Source organism: Falco rusticolus, chromosome 1, assembly GCF_015220075.1.
Source record: "Falco rusticolus isolate bFalRus1 chromosome 1, bFalRus1.pri, whole genome shotgun sequence".
Lineage (NCBI taxonomy): Eukaryota > Metazoa > Chordata > Aves > Falconiformes > Falconidae > Falco > Falco rusticolus.
The window spans coordinates 92258478-92271490 of NC_051187.1; the positions used below are offsets into that span (position 1 = coordinate 92258478).

A 13013-nucleotide genomic window follows, 5' to 3' on the forward strand; every position below is an offset into this window, starting at 1 on the left:
GTCTAGCAATACATTACCATTTTTGTACCTTAGTCTACGGAGTAATGTTACATCATTTTAAGATTTTCATTATTTCACCAAAAGTGCAATTAGAGCACAAGTCCAATTTTTCCTTTACAGTTCGCACTTCTCAGCCTTCTGGGGAAAGTGTGACTAAAATTTACCCAAAAATAAAAACTACTATGGCTGAAAATTCATATTTACATACGAATGATAAATAGCTTATCTATTTACTTTATGCTATCTAAACAGAAGGCAGCACTAGGTCAATTTAAGTCACAAAAAAAACCCCACACCAATTTGGTTTTGTTTGTTTGTGGCTTTTTTTACACAGTTGATATAGAAATCTGTTCAAATCTGGTTCATACCAGAATCATTTTTATATATGAAGTTAAATTTACATATGTCATTAAACAACTGAATGCACATTTATTTAGTTACCCAATGCCTTTCCTATCCTTTTCCATTTCAATTCACCTTTCTAGGGCTCTGTTTTCTGGAATAATTGAACAATGATCAGTTGGTTTAGTTTTCAGATCTAACAATTTCAAAATCAACATATTGAGGCTGCCTGTACACGTGGAAGTGCTGTGACATCATAGCATCTAAGTGCCTTCATCTTTCTTGGAATTATTCTTTCAGTCCAATTTAAAAAAAAAAAGAAAAAAAAAAGAAAAAAAAAAAAGAGCATTATTTCCTTTAACACAGAAAGTCTCCTGTGTTAGCCACCCTGCTATACTTTATTTTCAAACTATTTTCTTACACAAGCATTAATAAATCTTCATATCTGAAAGAATGACTGGGAAATGTTTTATTTATGGTAACAATTTCTTCTAAGCTTTTTTTCTTGATAGCATCAAATGTTTGACATAACCAACCTCTTGAACAGCGATGTTTGCAGCAAAGGAATCTATAGGTTGCTTATGAAACCAAATGACTTCGGTTCTTGAAACAATCATACAAACTTTGTTTCAAATATTAAAAGTATCAAAATAAAAGTCTCAAAAGAGATAACTCAGTAAGAATAAGAATAACAATAAAGATTGTACAATCATAAGTGACATAGAAAAGGGGAGTAAGAAACAACTTGTTCAATAAAGGGAGAGGGCTGCAAAGAAAGTAGGCTCAGAAGAAAACAAAACCATAGTACACAATGTGTAGTTACGCTGTGTAACTTGTTGCAGTAGGGTCTTGTAGAGGGGGGGAAAAAAAGACAAACCCAAAAGAAAACCAAATGGAAAATCCGAATCACAAAGATCCATGATTATGAAGATGCACTGCCAGATCAGGAGATTCCTGAGCTACAAACTATTGGAGAGCAGAGGAGTATTTTGTGGAAAAGTTTTATGGTTTTCTTAAATTACTTCCAAGACAGTCTACTTTTAGACACAAACATATGAGATGTTGGGCTGAGTGAATCCTTGCCCTAGTCCCCACCACAGTCACATTCACATCAGGTTCACACACACTTTAATTTTAATGACAGGATTTTTAACTTCCTAAAAAAGCTACACTCATATGTCAGAGGTTAAGGTGAAACCACAGTAACTGGTGAAGCGAAGTGTACCACCACCAAACAATGGCAATGGCTTTGAGCTTCCCACACACAGCCCTTGCAATAATCTATTTTTCTGTGTAGATATTATTGTCGTAAAAGTACTCACAGCTCCTCCTGTTAAAATCAACTCCTCCAAACTACACAAGTATTGAAGCTCCCTTTTAAGAGGACTCTGATTAGTTTCAGGTGCTATTACTGGCCATCCATCCACAGCTTGTGTGTGAGAGAATGTGAAAGATATTTGGTTATCTTCCTTCATATTTAACTGCATTTTATTACCATATTAGTGTTGAAACAGAAATATGCCTCCTAGGTGTTTCTTTTAAAACTGTTCCAAGGACCTTTCGAAATTATGAAGAAATTATGAATAGGTGTTAATCCTAAAATCAAACAACAGAAAAGTTCTGCAAGTGTTAAGAAGAGTAACAAACAAAACCAGAAAATGGCAACCTCATATGACCTTTTCCAAGCAGCAACCATAGAGGTTTGCTTTCTTCAGCATACTGTGAAACACGTTTACCACCAGTGATACACAAGCTACTTTAAAGCCATACCCAGAAACTACCCAAGCTGCTAACCTCCCCTTCTCAGCATGCTTCTGGCACAGAAGGAAACTATTTTAGTAGGAATTACATATGACTGTCTAAAATTCCCTCTTCACGTGAGATGAGATTATTGGTGCAAGTGATCATTGGACAACCATGCCAATTGTAAATGGCAAGGCAAGACAGAACATCCAACGGTATAATGAGACTAAATAAACAGTTAATCAAGAGAATAATTGGAAGCTGATGACATTAACAGATCCCCTGGTATCCATTATGATATTATGAAACGTAGTTGAGCACTTACAGCTTTAAACAGCTTGACAAGACACCTGACTTACTCTTAGTTTTGTATGGCCTTCAAATCAGTTTACTGCTCCATCTTTCCATCCTATTGATTTTCAACTACACAGTTATGGTGCAATGATGTCTTGAGCAACACATGAAAACATAATTTTAAAGCACAATGTTATTTATGTTCTGATACTACTACCTCAATAACTGAGGAAGAAAAATCAAAATCCAGCTCAAAATTACCTCAGCTATATTGCAACACTTCACTTATCACAGCATAAACAAGTGGTGATGGATCTGGGGAATGAAGCAATACCTGTTCTTTGTGTTTCAGGGGAATTCACTTTGGATTAATGGCAGTCAGGTCCCACAGACTGACTGCTCTTTAGGGGCTGGGGTGGCATAAGGTGCACTCCTGGAAAGCATGTTCTGGTTTCATTATATGAAAGACAATTTATGCTCTTAGAGAATATTCTGTGATGCAAACCAAAATACAGCAGGTGGGGAAAACTGGAATACTGACTTTAAAAGCTCAGTCCTGACCTCACCAAAACACTAATGTACATGAACATGCAGTCATTATTTTATTAACATTAGGCAGCAGATTATGGAAAATTCTGAAAGGCTTACAGAAAAATTAAAATTGGATTGTCAAATTTGCTATTTAGAGTGCTCCACAATTGATACTTATATTTATATTAAAACTAGAAACATAACTATAAAATGATGGCACAAGATATTTAATCTTTGGAATTTCCCAACAGAGTAAGGTCAAAGAAAGCATTGAGAGGCTTTAAGACTTCCAAAACATTTCTAATTGTCTGTTCTGGGATATGTATATCTTGTTTACAGCTTCACAAGACACTTATCAAAACAAACAAACAGCACATGGTCCATCCCAGAGTTTAACTCATGCCAGACATTCATACAAGTACCCAGGGAAAGAAGAAATGCTTAATGACATGAAAAATAATCAGAATTAGTGGGGAAGTGGAAGGGTAAGAGAGGAAGGAAGGAAGGAAGCAGAGGGTAAAATGTAACATTGGTAGGATATTGTTGTTCATCCCAATGATGGGATTGTGTATAGTTCTAATAATTCCCTAAGACTATTATTCTGAGGAAATTACATTCTTCTACAGGAAGTACCAGTTTAAAATAGGCAGCTATCAAAGAAATAGCAGGATGGTCATATAGCCTAAAGATATTTCAGAACATGCCTTCACCTGATACAAATGATCCTATTACTACTTAAAAGAAATATTTGCATTCTGACTAATAATATCAATCATTGTTTGATAAACAGAGGAAAAAGTAGTAGTGATATACAAACACAGGATATTTAAAAAAAATGTATGAGAGGTTATTACAGTCCTGTTTGTGCTCACGTCAGAATGTTATGTTTGAAGTAATGCACATCTTTTCTTTAACAACCTCAATTTATTCTCATTTATTTTTACATCTTTCTATAATCTAACACTTCTAGCAACAGGGACTTCATTAAGCGAGTGTGAAGGCGACCTCCTTGCATATAGTCTCATTATGGTCTATACTAATAACAACTAACATCATTATTATGTTCAGAAATTTAACCCCTTTGTGAAATTCTCATCCAGTTAAAAAAAATTTCTTCACTGAGAAAATCGTTCACTGTATGAAAGCCAGCCTTAAAACATAACAGATAAGAATTTGTTCCTCGCTGTACTCAATTATGTATTTCATATATGCTGTGTCAATGAAAAAATAATAAAAACCTGATCAATAGGACCTCTGATTCAGAACACCAATCTTAATATAATTCCAGATTATCTATAGCTATTCTAAGTATTACCTATAACTTAAAACCTCCAGTCTGACTTGATATGCTTCATGATTATTATCAGTAAACTTTTACTTTTTAAAATAAGTAAAATTTTCCAGATTAAGAAGTTAACACTGCCAATACTTATCCCCCTAAAATTCTGAAGAACTTGAATAATTTTGATAACTAAAAATAAGAAAATTATGCCTTTTTGAACAGGCCAAGTGTGAATACATACCTTTGGGAAGAATTGTAGTTGTCCACATTCCCAAAGGATACTGTTACTCATCCAGTAAGATTTAACCTTGAAAAGATGCTGACGGCAGAGGGAATAATGGAGGTTAGTCAGCTGAACATGAATGCCAGACAGTAAAATTCAGTGAGATCTCCAATACCCCATTTATATATAAGGAATTCTAAATTGCATGGCCAGATTCTCCACACAGACACTCGAAGTCACAACTCTAAGCCTACAAGTATATTTAAATCTCAGTAGCAGCTGGCTGTTCACATCCCCTTCAAAAACTGGAGGCCATGCATGGATTCAAGCCCAGCATTGTGATCATCCAACACAGCTCTTCCCCGCCATGTTGTGGGTAGTGTACTGATGTATGGATAAATACCCATATTGATGTGTATTGGATGTACTGATAAAAAAGAGCATTTCACAGGATAGCATATATACACACACAGAGAGTTCTAGTTGACCTGACTTTTATCAGGGGACTTGGACTACTATATCCAGTGATCTTCTCCAACCCCAGCCACACTGTGATCATATTATAAAATTTCCTACTCATGCAACTATTATTGAAGTGTGGGTTATCAACATTATTCTCACACCATATTCAAAACACTTCATTGCACCAGCTACTAAGAAGAAAATTAACTCTATCACAACTGAAACCAGCATACTCGTGTAACTATTTTTTGGTTTTTGGTGCCATCAAGGCAAAGATGCTGATGAAAACTGGAGGTACTTCAAAAAATGGCCACAGACATGGTTAAGGAAAATATCCTTTCAATTTAAAAACTCAAAGTGAGTGCAAAGACTGGTAAATTTAACAAAAAAATTAAGGAGCATCTACATTACATCGAAGTATCTACAGCAAAACAAATCTAATTGAAAGCTGCTCAGGTTAAGTCAATATTGCTGGAATTTGAACCTCAACAAATTTGGAACAGAAATTATATTCAAATTTTTCTTCAATATACCAGAGAAATTTGGCAAGGTTGGATTCTTGAACACAAAATGATTTAAATTAAGTCCTATATTTCCCTAGTTATATTGAGTTTAATGAGGTCACAGGAATTCTCTTATTAATTGCCACATTATGCAGGAGTTTGGACTAGATGACCACACTAGTCCCTTCTGGTTTTTTAATCACTTAATTACAGTTGTAATGATGTTTGCTGATAGATTCCATATCTTAATGTGCTCCGAGATTCCCTTGACTTCTGTGGTCTTTGTACACCAGTGTTCATTCAAATACCTTCAAAATTTAAAGGTCTGATATATGTAGGAATTAGTCGCAGCCAACACCTTTGCTTTTTCATCCCTTCCCGCCAGTCTTTTGGAGTAAGTAGGTGACACACTGTGATTAAAGATGCTATTAGCCTCACGTGTAACAGTACGTGTGTGCCTCTGTTCCATTAGTGGTATCAGTATATTAAAGCATTCAAGTTTCTCCTTGGGTCTGTACAGTGTCTCTCTTGTGTTCAAAGGTTGAGAAATTTCTGAAAGCAACTTTTGATGATTTCAGAAAGACTGTACGTGGTCCCTTTATCTTGACAGGGACTACATTTACCTCTAAGTTAGGAGCTGAGAAGGCAGCTGGGCACAGAAGAATATGGAACACACACACAGCATACAATTAAAGTAACAAGAGCAAATAACCATAACAGTATGGAAAGGAAGAATGAGGAGAAAAAAAGATAAAAATGCATAGACAAGAATGTACCTTTTTTCAAAATGGTTCTCACTATGTCATATCTTGCTTCTACTTACCAGAAAGAAAGAAGAGTTTGACCATTCCCACTGGGAAACAGCAGCTTCCCATAGGAGATGCTGCTTCACAGGCAAAGAATGCATCACATCTTTGCAGTCGAGCTCATGCTCCCTCACTTTCACCACAGTTCAGTGTGTGTGAGTGTAAGCGACAAAATTCAAGGCAGCATTAAAACATAATTATCCTTTAAACCTTACCTCAATGTTCATTATTTTTTACCCATAGCCTGCCTACAAGATTCAGATGGAGTTGATTTACACTTGGTGATGGGGCATCTCTGTAAACTCATTCATTTCTTCTGCTTTCCACTTCACGTTCTACGTTTTTTCCACATGAATAAGAACACAGAAGAAATAACCAAGTTACTGCACAAATACAGTACAGAAAGCACAGAAGAGTAAGCTACAGAGTAGAATACTTGCAATATCAAGTTAGTTAAAGTTCTCTCTCCATTATTCTACCAGTTCTAGTTTAGACATCGTCTTTGTTCACACATTATTTGACACAGGAGAGTCTTTGCAGTTTAGATGTTTGGACATCACAAGACAATAATAATAATCGTGAGTTACTAAAGCTTGGCTTTCCACACTATGGAGTAAAAAGTCACATGAAATAAAATGAGTGCAGAATATAACTGTATGGATGATACATGCCACACTTTAAAACAAGAGTCCATGGGGAAAATTCTAATGATTTTACATAGGACTGAAGGTGTTATTTACTCTCAATAGAAACTCAAAAAACAAGACATAAAAAGTGTTCTCACTTTTTAAACTGTTGATTTTTAGAACTATGAAAACAATATATTACTATATGCATTTCAAAATAAAGAATACAATCAATTTTGAGACTGTCTAATTTATAGTAGTGTTTTCCTCATAAGAGCAGCACATTATGGCTTCTCATTAACTGCATGGAAACATTAATGAAAATTATGCATCTAAAACTACCCACACATCATAAAGTGCATGGGAGGAACAGGCAGGATGCCAGGGAGGTCATTTTGCTTCACAGATTTTTCATGTCAGCTAAGGTAGAACATTATGGAAGGTGCAGCTCCGGTTTATGTAATATAAGAAGTTAGAGAAATTAAAGAAGAATAGAACAAGATGTCCTTGCAATGGCAGTAAGAATTTGGTTGTTAATGAGTTCAGACACCCCACTGAGGACTCTTTTCTTCAAGGTCTGGTTAGGGAGCAGCTACAGTAGATTCTTTGTGTACATGCCAGCTACATTTTTACTACCACTGGATTTTTCTCCAACTGCATCCATTTCATCCAAGCTCTGAAGGGAATAAGGAAGTAAAAACAAGCCAAAAAAGGGAGATTAGCAGCGGAGTAAAAAAGAGAAATAAAGAAAAGGCTGCTGGGTGGGTCCTCCCACTAGCACAGAAAGCCCAAGGCTTATGGAGGATTGTGAAGCTGACAGAAATCACAGATGTTTAATGCCTATTTTAAGGTCAATTTTAGTTGTCTGTGTTTGTTAATACTGGAGAGATCACAAATACTCAATTTGTAAAATAATGAAAGTTAAATTGTGCTTATAACAATTTCTCAGCAAGCTTTTTAGTCCTTTAGTATATCTCCTATGAGCAATGCATCGCTTTCTCTGATGGCCTACATGTGACAAATGTAAGGAATCTAAAACTGGCATCGTTGTCATTCTCTTAGAGTAAATGTCCTGACAAAAAACAAAAACAAAATTAATTTTGGGGGGGAAAAAAGGGGGGAAATAGATTACATACTTCTAACTCTGTTAGGAGAGAGAAGTTCTAGAGATGAATTGCACATAGATACATATATAGATGCATGTGTGCTTTATATAAGTATATATTTATGTGTATGTATATACATATATAAATGTATACATATAAAACACACTCATATGTACATATATATGCTCCTGTGCTGTTCTATTCAGCTGCAAAATATTCAGCAAATGAGAACTTTCTGTAATATGCATGCCCAGCAACAAAAGGCATGTAAATTATGTCCTAACGGAACATACCATTAAGTGCTGCGCTTCATCCCTCACCCCACCCCCTTATCATTCCTAGAAAATCAGAGAAAAAGATTTTAAAGCCATAACTGAAATTGACTGTTCAGTTACAGGCTACAAAAGGACAGTTTATAAATACCATCCATGAGCACTGGTTTAATGACGCTGGTTCAGCAAACTCCCTGGATCCTGTAATCTCTTTTTTAATCTCTGTTATATACTTAATGCCTTTGAAAGGATCAAAGTAGTACACAATATACTTATTACAGAGCAACATTGTAACAGGACAGGCGGGGGGGAAATAAAGATTAACAGATTAACGAAACTTTTTTCTTTTTTTGAAGCGATGTATTTTGGATGGTATTCAAGTTAAGATTCCTTTATAAATTCTAATTGCAATCTCTTAATACAACATGATTAGAGGATCTTCCTAATCTGGAAAACTAAATCACATAAATGGATTTCAGATCAGTTTTCAGATGACCAAAAAAACCCTCACAAACCCAAAAAGGTTCCCACAAAGAGCTGTTGACTAAAACACAGCAAACCAAACCACATTTCCTGAATTATCACATTTACTCTAACGTAGGTAAACTGATTTGTGTTTTAGATGTCAGATACCTCTAAGCCTTCTTTGCACCTATTAACATCTAGTGTTTTAACAAGGAAGGAACTCCACTCTACACTGTAGAAATTTCACCACTCTACACTGTAGAAATTTCACCAAATAAAGTTATCACAAAATATTTTTCCCACTAATCCTTGGAAAAATATAACGATTGTAAAGACAATTTTTATTCTGATGACATTCTAAAGTTTACTGGTCTGTCTCTCAAACTATGGTCCAAAGCATAAGTACAACAGAATGTTCTGGCTGAACAAAATCAGGATTTTTTTAATGTTATTACAATCATGACACTTATCCTACTAGCACAAAAAAAAAAAAAAAGATTTATTTTTTCAACTTTAAGAATTCAGGTGTGGGGCAAAGTAACTTCAACCCTCTTTCCTTAATTGTGCAATGCATTATAAACATGAATATCCTTTATGTCTTTCTGAATCTACATGTTAACATTATAGATCATAAGAATGTATATCTACCTAAATTTTTTTCCTAAGAATTTCAAAAATATTTTCTTAAAAAAAAATTTCTAAGCATTTAAAATATATTTTGTATACTTATACAGTACCTAAAAGAAGTAATCTAAGATGTTCAGGTATGAAATAATCACCTGCATAATTTTTTAAGGGACAAGTTTAAAAAAACACTGACTTACTAGTGTGTGTTTTTTAATTACTCTGCACTAACAAGATATTTTATTCATTTCTTAAACAATTATTTATGATACCTGTAATAATAGTATCATACCTTTGAGTGTTTTGTTTATTTTTAAACAGAAAGAGCGATTTATACATATCCAAAAGTAAATATAGTTTTGCTCTGAGTGAAAACATTGATAAACTAAGCACATCAGTATGGAAGGAAAATAATCAGTGAGACACTGTAATGCTAGACTGCAAAATATACAGCAACACACAGAAAAAGCTATGACAAAACAGTGAAAAAGAACAAACAATATCAACCATCATTTTACCAATGTTTAAATGGCAAACTGTATAAAAATGATTAAACTTTTTAAAAGAAATGAGCAGGACAGATAAAAAAATTAAATCCTTATAGAAGGCATAAAGACTCCAAAAATTCACTATACTGGAAGCACAGCTTGTTGCACCTAATATAAAGATTTGAAAAAGGATGGAAGCTGGCATGGATAACCATGGGATTTGCTATGACCAGTAGATTTTTTCCCCCATGTTTTTCATCCTCTAAACAGGTCATACTAACTTATGATTTCTATTTACAAGATCTACCTCTTAGGAACTCAGCTGTTGTTGTCATTCACTACATACATGTTTCATTTAAATATGAGCTTTGGAAGGAAAGATTAAATATCATCTATCAGAGCAAAACCAATGGCAGACGCAATAGGAAGAGTCTCCCATGAAAGAATAGACTTTCTAAAGTATGATCTCTTTTAACCTTTCCCTTCTTTTCTCAGAAGCAAGTAAACACATACCTTCAGAGCAGAGGCTCAAATTATGCACAGTCTGAATCATGCTTTCGCTCTCTCTGAATCAGCACAAAAATATTTGCTTATTTTTACAGATATCACATGCTTACAATGCTTCAGCTCATTTTAACATATGCGTACAGAAAAACTGTTACAGTGGGAACCATATCTGAAAACATAAGGAGGAATTAATGATCCTGAGGTGTATGTTGGCCCAACTAAGCCTCCCTAGCTAGTTCCTGTATGTTAGTCTAAGCAGCTGCTGAATGACCCATCATGCTACGTCCTGTCATGCTAGCTTGCAGGTGTTACAGTGGGATGTACAGATGGTCCTGCCTGATGTTCTAACACGTATGACCTGTCCTTCATGGACATTTCACACTCTTTAGATCACAAATGAATATTTTTATTGTGAGGAAAAAGACCAGCCTTAACTGGTAAATGTAATGGTGAGGAAGAAGACTATGAAAGCATGGCAGGTGGTGAGGTATGTTGAACCTCACCACAGATGGAAATCCTGTGCAGCATGTCATGGATACCTTGAAGAGGTCTGTCTGATGCTGACACACCTCCGGGGTTCTTGTCATCAAGTGACATAGGATTAACTCATTAATCTCATTTTCTAATTATTCAGTAAATAGCATTTAACCACATGTATGTTTGAGTCATTTTTCTTACCAAGGTTCATAAAAAAACAAGTATGGAAGATATATGTAAACAACCTTAAACTGTCTTTAAGCACAAAACCGTTTGTAGTAGCAAATCTGTTCAATGACAAGAACAGACAGTAAGAATTTGACTATTTTCATGGCCTTCATCAGTAACTTAACTCTGCGATTTACATGTGTACAAAAAGAGAAGTGCTAACAGTATCTATTATTTGGTCCAATGCAGTTTTAAACTTTACTAATACATGCTTCATTACAGCAATGCCTTATTTTTCCTGCCAGACCGAGGTTAACTGTTTCTACATGGTGAAGTACATGCCTGGTATCTTCCTGTTTGCCAATATTTATTTCTTCCTCAGCTTTTTAGCCATCAAATTCCAATGGATGTAAAAGAGAAGCGATATTATGATAAAGCAAGCATGGCTGTTTTTTCACGAAGCACAATGCTGCCAGTACTAAACCAAACTTATGAAGGGAGGACTATAGAAGCAAAAATAGAACAAATAAACCTACTTGAAAAAAAATCCCCATTTCCATGACAACAGAAACACATCGTTAAGGGCCAGTATACTCCAGAAGAACTTGTTTTCTCTAACAGACAGTACACTAACTGCATTTTTATTATTTTATTTTTGGGTTTTTAAACAGAAAAAGCTCTTCTTCTGGAGTCTTCCCATAAACAAACTGATAAGAGAATACAAAGACATGGTTTCTTTTGATACATGAGGACGAAAACCGCACTGCATGGTACTTAAATGAAAGAAACAATAGTTATTGTGAGTAACGCTGAAGACATTATCTCTCAGAAGTAACCCCTGGATTAGTTATAAAACTACAGAAATGCTAGACAATTCTCACACAACCATTTTAGATGGTTTTATGAAGTTCATTTAAAAAACAAGTCCATACAGTTTTACTATTAAAAGACTGTTCTACACTGGTTTTATAGTTATGTAAGTTTCCTTCCCCTTTGTTCATTATACATAAGTAGCCACCATCTTTTCACAGCAGCACCAATATTTTATACATTTATTTAAGTACACATTTAATTTGGAAGCATAGAGAAACAGAATCAGTCTTTCCTAATGAGAGAAGTGTATCAGCCTTCCTATATTATTATAACTGTATCTATACTGTTCCTTTATGGAGATGCCCCTTTTGAACAAAAAATATCATTTTAGCTTTAGCTATCGAAACACATAATGTCTGTCTTTAAACTGTTTTTAAAAAAATCAACACCACAACAAACAAACAAAACACCTTCTTCCTAATGCTATTTCCATCTGGCTACTCTCTCTGGTTTCTTCCAGCCTAACAAAATCCTAGAATTTCAGCTATATATCAAGTTCATTAGCTGAATATCATAATTTTTGGACCCAAGCTTTTTGCTATGTCTTGCTAGTACCACAATTTGAGGACCCAGTCCAACTTCACCATCACGAGTACCTCTTTTCATCTTATCAATGACATCCACAAACTATCTCATCTCACTTCATAGCTTTTTCATATCTTGTTCTTCCACTTTCTAGCATACCAGCTAGTATTTCTGAAATTTATTTCTATCTCCGCTGTGTGAGGTGACCACTTTAAATCTTTTTCCCCTTCTTGGATTTTTTCCTATTAAAAAAAAAACAAACACTAATTCAACTACTCTAAAATACGGACAGATGATCATAAAATGCAGGCATTTTAAAAAATGTTGGGAAACTGCTGCTAAACTTGATGCACACCCAGTCAAAGTTGCTATCATGCTCCACTTAGATGATCAATGATTATTTGATACATGACAACTTTCAGAAACAAATCATCTTATTTCTGCATCCTTATAATAAATCATTATGTTATTATATTTAAAATTCTGCATTCTGAGATATCTGTGGCCATCATTAGCTAGATTGTCTAACCCTACCATTTGTCACTACCTACACTACAAACTTTGTGAGGTAGTAATAGTGCCTCTGCAAAGGCAAATGTCAATGATTAAACAAATACAGATAAACTGACCAACACACACATAACTTAAAAAGAAACTCTCCACTGTAAAACAGAGGAAGTTTCTAAACCTTAAATG

The 13013-nt window shown here is 34.8% G+C and overlaps 1 protein-coding gene across 1 annotated transcript in view; it reads right to left on the minus strand.

Moving 5' to 3' along the window:
- The window catches only part of GPM6A (glycoprotein M6A), a 139651-nt gene extending 133132 nt beyond the window's left edge, over positions 1-6519 (minus strand). Inside the window, exon 1 of the mRNA XM_037389971.1 lies at positions 6402-6519. The gene's annotated coding sequence lies outside the window, so the exon portion shown is untranslated. The remainder of the gene's footprint in view (positions 1-6401) is intronic.
- Between the last annotated feature and the right edge of the window lie 6494 nt (positions 6520-13013).